The 7,493-nt window shown below is 63.8% G+C and overlaps 2 non-coding genes across 2 annotated transcripts; both read left to right on the top strand.

Annotated features, from left to right (window-relative positions):
- The first annotated feature begins 279 nt into the window (after window positions 1-279).
- On the top strand, window positions 280-398 carry LOC131870812 (5S ribosomal RNA). The gene has a single exon (XR_009369114.1). It is a non-coding gene; the product is annotated as a 5S ribosomal RNA (ribosomal RNA).
- Window positions 399-6,314: 5,916 nt separating this feature from the next.
- LOC131870811 (5S ribosomal RNA) lies at window positions 6,315-6,433 on the top strand. The gene has a single exon (XR_009369113.1). It is a non-coding gene; the product is annotated as a 5S ribosomal RNA (ribosomal RNA).
- The last annotated feature ends 1,060 nt before the right edge of the window (window positions 6,434-7,493 follow it).

Raw genomic sequence — 7,493 nt, 5'->3', positions numbered from 1 at the left:
ATGTGAGCGCAGGTCGTTGCGCCCGAGGTGGTGTGTGGGCACCGCGTTGCAGACGGGACACTGCACGCACACGACGCCCCGTCCAGGTGCACGCACGTAGGCCGGGCCGGGTGCACACCCGACGCCCTAGCAAGGTGCGCGCACCCGGGCAGGGCTCACACTTGGCGAACGGGGCGCACTTCGCGAGGGAGGGTGTGCACCTCGACGGGGGTGGGTGGCCGGGGTGGATTCGCACGTGGGTCGCGGTTTGCTAAGTACACACTGCGACAAGCTCATAACGGGTGCGATCATACCAGCGTTAGTGCACCGGATCCCATCAGAACTCCGCAGTTAAGCGCGCTTGGGCCGGAGTAGTACTGGGATGGGTGACCTCCCGGGAAGTCCCGGTGTTGCACCCTTTTTTAGTTTTTCGCCGGGCGTCGCAATGCTATTTGAATAAACCTTTTGCCCGTTTGCGTTCTCGTCGGGGCCGGGCCGGGCCGGGGTGCGCTGCCCGCACTACCGCGCGCGCGGGGGGCGACACCGAGCGCGCACCCGAGGCGCCCCGAGCACACAGGCCACGGTGCAACCCGGGCGTTGTGCGCGCACCCCGGTGCGCCCGAGGTGCTGCGCGCGCACCCAGGTGAAATCGGTGTGCACCTCGGCCAGTGCGCGCTCGGTCGAGTCGCGCACGTTGGCCAAGGTGCACGGTGATGTTTCTTACTCTAAGGTTCCGCACCAGACGCCCGGGACAGGTGAGCGAAGCTGGGCGGGGCCGGGTGCGCGGCCGGGGCAGGTGCACGCAGCTGGAGAGAGCTTTGGAGCACACCAGAGGTGCGCACCTTGGAGCACACTTCGGAGCGCACCAATGATGCGCTCCATTCAAAAGTTTCCTGAAAAGGCAAAAAAAGTTGAGATTATAGAATTTCCCACTTGAGAGATTGTAAAAAAAAAAAATTTAAAATGAAGGAAACGCGGGTGCCAAGGTGTGCGCGCCCGGGTGCGCAGCCCAGCCAAGGTGTGCGCACCAAGGCGCCCACCCTGGCGAAGGTGCACGCAAGGTGCGCACCCGAGGCAAACCGGACAATTAACCCAACTTTCGACTTCGCGCGCACCTGCGCACCTTGGAGCGCACTTCGGAGCGCTCCTTGGTGCGCACCAATCTTGGGCACCTCGGAGTGCACCATGGCGCCCACCAAGGTGCGCACCCGGGGCAAACCGAGCTCCGACTTCGTGCGCACCTTGGAGCGCACGAAAGGTGCGCACCATGGCGCCCACCAAGGTGCGCAGCCCAGCCAAGGCGTGCGCATCAAGGTGCGCACCCTGGCGAAGGTGCGCACCCGGGGCAAACCGAGCTCCGACTTCGTGCGCACCTTGGAGCGCACAAAGGGTGCGCAACCCAGCCAAGGTGTGCGCACCCCGGGCAAACCGAGCTCCGAATCGTGCGCACCTTGGAGCACACTTCGGAGCCCTCCTTGGTGCGCACCGATGTTGCGCACCTCGGAGCGCACCCGGGGAAAACAATGCAATTAACCCGACTTTCGACTTCGTGGGCACCTCGGAGCGCTCTCGGGTTCGCACCTCGGAGCACACCGAGGTGCGCACCTTTGATGCGCTGCCTTCACCAATTTCCAGAAAAGGCAAGAAAACATTGAGAAGGTGTGCGCACCGAGGTGCCCACCCTGGCGAAGGTGCACGCGAGGTGCGCACCCGGGGCAAACCGGGCTCCGACTTCGTGCACGCCATGCTGCGCACCTTGGAGGGCCATGGTGCGCACCTTGGAGCACACTTCGGAGCGCTCAATGGTGCCCAACCCAGCCAAGGTGCCCACCGCGGCGAAGGTGCACGCGAGGTGCGCACCCGGGGCAAACCGGGCTCCGACTTCGTGCACGCCGCACCTTGGAGCACACTTCGGAGCGCTCCTTGGTGCGCACCAGGGCGCGCAACCCAGCCGAGGTGCCCACCCCGGCGAAGGTGCACGCGGGGTGCGCACCCGGGGCAAACCGGGCTCCGACTTCGTGCACGCCATGGTGCCCACCGCGGCGAAGGTGCACGCGAGGTGCGCACCCGGGGCAAACCGGGCTCCGACTTCGTGCACGCCGCACCTTGGAGCACACTTCGGAGCGCTCCTTGGTGCGCACCAGGGCGCGCAACCCAGCCGAGGTGCCCACCCCGGCGAAGGTGCACGCGAGGTGCGCACCCGGGGCAAACCGGGCTCCGACTTCGTGCACGCCATGGTGCCCACCGCGGCGAAGGTGCACGCGAGGTGCGCACCCGGGGCAAACCGGGCTCCGACTTCGTGCACGCCGCACCTTGGAGCACACTTCGGAGCGCTCCTTGGTGCGCACCATGGTGCCCACCAGGGCGCGCAACCCCGCCGAAGGTGCACGCGAGGTGCGCACCCGGGGCAAACCGGGCTCCGACTTCGTGCACGCCGCACCTTGGAGCACACTTCGGAGCGCTCCTTGGTGCGCACCAGGGCGCGCAACCCCGCCGAAGGTGCACGCGAGGTGCGCACCCGGGGCAAACCGGGCTCCGACTTCGTGCACGCCATGGTGCGCACCAGGGTGCCCACCGCGGCGAAGGTGCGCACCCGGGGCAAACCGGGCTCCGACTTCGTGCACGCCGCACCTTGGAGCACACTTCGGAGCGCTCCTTGGTGCGCACCAGGGCGCGCAACCCAGCCGAGGTGCCCACCCCGGCGAAGGTGCACGCGAGGTGCGCACCCGGGGCAAACCGGGCTCCGACTTCGTGCACGCCATGGTGCCCACCGCGGCGAAGGTGCGCACCCGGGGCAAACCGGGCTAGGACTTCGTGCACGCCGCACCTTGGAGCACACTTTGGAGCGCTCCTTGGTGCGCACCATGGTGCCCACCAGGCCGCGCAACCCAGCCAAGGTGTGCGCACCAAGGTGCACGCGAGGTGCGCACCCGGGGCAAACCGGGGTCCGGCTTCGTGCACGCCGCACCTTGGAGCACACATCGGGGCGCTCCCGGGTTCGCACCGGCGTTGCGCACCGTGGTGGGCACCTCGGAGCGCACCGTGGTGGGCACCTCGGAGCACACCAAGGTGGGCAGCGAGGTGCGCACCTTTGATGCGATGCCTTCACTAATTTCCATAAAAGGCAAAAAAAAACGAGATTTTAAAATTTCCGTTTTGAAAGATAGTGAGAAAAAGGGAATGCTGGTGCCATCTTGAGCCCGCCCTGGTGCGCAGCCCAGCCAAGGTGTGCGCACCAAGGTGCCCACCCTGGCGAAGGTGCGCGCCCGGGCAATTAACCCAACTTCCAACTTCGCGCGCGCCAGGGTGGGAGCGCACCCAACAACCGGGCCTGGGAAGAGCCAATGCGAGAAACCCCACCAAACGCTCTGACAAAAAAAGAGGGGGCGCTCCAGTAACCCCGCTTCGGAGCGCACCCTGGGCAAACCCAGCCAGGGTGCCCACCCCGGCCAAGGTGCAGGCGAGGTGCGCACCCGGGGCAAACCGGGCTCCGACAACGTGCACGCCGCACCTTGGAGCACACTTCGTAGCGCTCCCGGGTGCGCACCTCAGAGCACACCAAGGTGGGCAGCGAGGTGCGCACCTTTGATGCGCTGCCTTCACTAATTTCCAGAAAAGGCAAAAAAAAGAGGAGATTTTAAAATTTCCGTTTTGAAAGATAGTGAAAAAAACGGAACGCGGGTGCCATCTTGAGCCCGCCCTGGTGCACAGCCCAGGTAAGGTGCCCACCCTGGCAAAGGTGCGCACCCGGGCAATTAACCCTACTTCCGACTTCGTGCGCGCCAGGGTGGCAACCGGGCCTGGGAAGAGCCAATGCGAGAAACCCCACCAAACGCTCCGACAAAAAAAGAGGCGGCGCTCCAATAACCCCGCTTCGGAGCGCAGCCGGGGCAAACCCAGCCAAGGTGCCCACCCCGACGAAGGTGCACGCGAGGTGCGCACCCGGGGCAAACCGGGCTCCGACAACGTGCACGCAGCACCTTGGAGCACACTTCGAAGCACTCCCGGGTGCCCACCGGCGTTGCGCACCGTGGTGGGCAGCGAGGTGCGCACCTTTGATGCGCTGCCTTCACTAATTTCCAGAAAAGGCAAAAAAAAATGAGATTTTAAAATTTCCGTTTTGAAAGATAGTGAAAAAAACGGAACGCGGGTGCCATCTTGAGCCCGCCCTGGTGCGCAGCCCAGGCAAGGCATGCGCACCAAGGTGCCCACCCGCGGTGCACGCCCGGGGCAAACCGGGCTCCGACTTCGTGCAGGCCGCACCTTGGAGCACACTTCGGAGCGCTCCTTGGTGCGCACCATGGTGCCCACCAGGGCGCACCCGGGGCAAACCGGGCTCCGACTTCGTGCACGCCGCACCTTGGAGCACACATCGGAGCGCTCCCAGGTTCGCACCAACGTTGCGCACCTTTGATGCGCTGCCTTCACTAATTTCCAGAAAAGGCAAAAAAAAACGATATTTTAAAATTTCCGTTCTGAAAGATAGTGAAAAAAACGGAACGCGGGTGCCATCTTGAGCCCTTCCTGGTGCGCAGCCCAGGCAAGTTGTGCGCACCAAGGTGCCCACCCTGGCGGAGGTGCGCGCCCGGGGCAAACCGGGCTCCGACTTCGTGCACTGCATGGTGCCCACCAAGGCGCGCAACCCAGCCAAGGTGCCCACCGCAGCGAAGGTGCACGCGAGGTGCGCACCCGAGGTGCACACCCGGGGCAAACCGAGCTCCGACTTCGTGCACGCCGCACCTTGGAGCACACTTCAGAGCGCTCCTTGGTGCGCACCAGGGCGCGCAACCCAGCCAAGGTGCTCACCCCGGCGAAGGTGCACGCGAGGTGCGCACCCGGGGCAAGCCGGGCTCGGACTTCGTGCACGCCGCACCTTGGAGCACACATCGGAGCGCTCCCGGGTTCGCACCAGCATTGCGCACCTTTGATGCGCTGCCTTCACTAATTTCCAGAAAAGGCAAAAAAAAAAAAAAAACGAGATTTTAAAATTTCCGTTTTGAAAGATAGTGAAAAAAACGGAACGCGGGTGCCATCTTGAGCCCGCCCTGGTGTGCAGCCCAGGCAAGTTGTGCGCACCAAGGCACCCACCCTGGCCAAGGTGGGTCACGGGGTGGGTCCTAGGGTGGGTAACGGGGTGGGTACTAAGGTGCGTGCCAAGGTGGGTCATGGGGTGGGTGCCAAGGTGGGCACCAGGGTGGGTGTGCACCAACCCTAGCCAGGGTAGGTCACGGGGTGGTTGTCGGGGTGGGCGTCAAGGAGCCAAGGTGGGTGGCAAGTAGCCAAGTTGCGTGCCAAGGTGGGTGTCGGGGTGGGTGCCAAGGATCCAAGGTGGGTGCCAAGGAACCAAGGTGGGTGTCTGGGTGGGTGCCGAGGTGGGAGCCAGGGTGGGTCCCAAGGTGAGTGCAAAGGTGGGTGCCAGGGTCAAGGTGAGTGCCAATGTGGGTTCCAAGGTGCCAGGGTCAGGGTGAGTGCCAATGTGGGTTCAAAGGTGCTAAGTTGGGTGCGAGGTTGGGTGCGAGGGTGGGTGGGTGCCAAGGTGTGCTAGGTGGAAGCCCGGGTGGGTCGGCATCCCATGGGTGTCGAGTTGGGTGCCTGATGGGTGCTTCTTGTCAAGTTTTAGTCGTCGGGACTCATTTCGAGCCTTAGAGGTCGTTTCTTGTCCGGTTGCCCTGTCTTCGACCTGGGAACCCAATTTTGGTCCTCGGGTCCCATTTTTTTTTGTCTCGCATCCCACTTTTGGCCTGTGGCCTTTTCGGGGTCGATTCTCGTTTTGGGCATCAGAGCATGTTTCTTCTCCTAAAACCCAATATTTGTTTATTAAGTCTCGGAACACATTTTTGTTCTCGTGGACCCATCATGGGTCTTGGAACGCATTTGTGGTCCTTGGGTCCCATTTTGCATCCCGAAACTTGTGTTTTGGTGCTTGATCCCTATTTTGGGTGCCCACCTTGCACCAAGTGCGCACCCGGGGCAAACCGAGCGCCTTGGTGCACCGGGGCAAGATCGAGCGTGCACCCGAGGCGCCCCGAACATGCACCAAGGTGCACTCGGCCCACATGTGAGCGCAGGTCGTTGCGCCCGAGGTGGTGTGTGGGCACCGCGTTGCAGACGGGACACTGCACGCACACGACGCCCCGTCCAGGTGCACGCACGTAGGCCGGGCCGGGTGCACACCCGACGCCCTAGCAAGGTGCGCGCACCCGGGCAGGGCTCACACTTGGCGAACGGGGCGCACTTCGCGAGGGAGGGTGTGCACCTCGACGGGGGTGGGTGGCCGGGGTGGATTCGCACGTGGGTCGCGGTTTGCTAAGTACACACTGCGACAAGCTCATAACGGGTGCGATCATACCAGCGTTAGTGCACCGGATCCCATCAGAACTCCGCAGTTAAGCGCGCTTGGGCCGGAGTAGTACTGGGATGGGTGACCTCCCGGGAAGTCCCGGTGTTGCACCCTTTTTTAGTTTTTCGCCGGGCGTCGCAATGCTATTTGAATAAACCTTTTGCCCGTTTGCGTTCTCGTCGGGGCCGGGCCGGGCCGGGGTGCGCTGCCCGCACTACCGCGCGCGCGGGGGGCGACACCGAGCGCGCACCCGAGGCGCCCCGAGCACACAGGCCACGGTGCAACCCGGGCGTTGTGCGCGCACCCCGGTGCGCCCGAGGTGCTGCGCGCGCACCCAGGTGAAATCGGTGTGCACCTCGGCCAGTGCGCGCTCGGTCGAGTCGCGCACGTTGGCCAAGGTGCACGGTGATGTTTCTTACTCTAAGGTTCCGCACCAGACGCCCGGGACAGGTGAGCGAAGCTGGGCGGGGCCGGGTGCGCGGCCGGGGCAGGTGCACGCAGCTGGAGAGAGCTTTGGAGCACACCAGAGGTGCGCACCTTGGAGCACACTTCGGAGCGCACCAATGATGCGCTCCATTCAAAAGTTTCCTGAAAAGGCAAAAAAAGTTGAGATTATAGAATTTCCCACTTGAGAGATTGTAAAAAAAAAAAATTTAAAATGAAGGAAACGCGGGTGCCAAGGTGTGCGCGCCCGGGTGCGCAGCCCAGCCAAGGTGTGCGCACCAAGGCGCCCACCCTGGCGAAGGTGCACGCAAGGTGCGCACCCGAGGCAAACCGGACAATTAACCCAACTTTCGACTTCGCGCGCACCTGCGCACCTTGGAGCGCACTTCGGAGCGCTCCTTGGTGCGCACCAATCTTGGGCACCTCGGAGTGCACCATGGCGCCCACCAAGGTGCGCACCCGGGGCAAACCGAGCTCCGACTTCGTGCGCACCTTGGAGCGCACGAAAGGTGCGCACCATGGCGCCCACCAAGGTGCGCAGCCCAGCCAAGGCGTGCGCATCAAGGTGCGCACCCTGGCGAAGGTGCGCACCCGGGGCAAACCGAGCTCCGACTTCGTGCGCACCTTGGAGCGCACAAAGGGTGCGCAACCCAGCCAAGGTGTGCGCACCCCGGGCAAACCGAGCTCCGAATCGTGCGCACCTTGGAGCACACTTCGGAGCCCTCCTTGG

This window comes from Cryptomeria japonica, unplaced genomic scaffold (genome assembly GCF_030272615.1).
Source record: "Cryptomeria japonica unplaced genomic scaffold, Sugi_1.0 HiC_scaffold_349, whole genome shotgun sequence".
Lineage (NCBI taxonomy): Eukaryota > Viridiplantae > Streptophyta > Pinopsida > Cupressales > Cupressaceae > Cryptomeria > Cryptomeria japonica.
The sequence above is the reverse complement of the archived record's forward strand: the minus strand, read 5'-3'. Positions and strand labels throughout refer to the sequence as shown.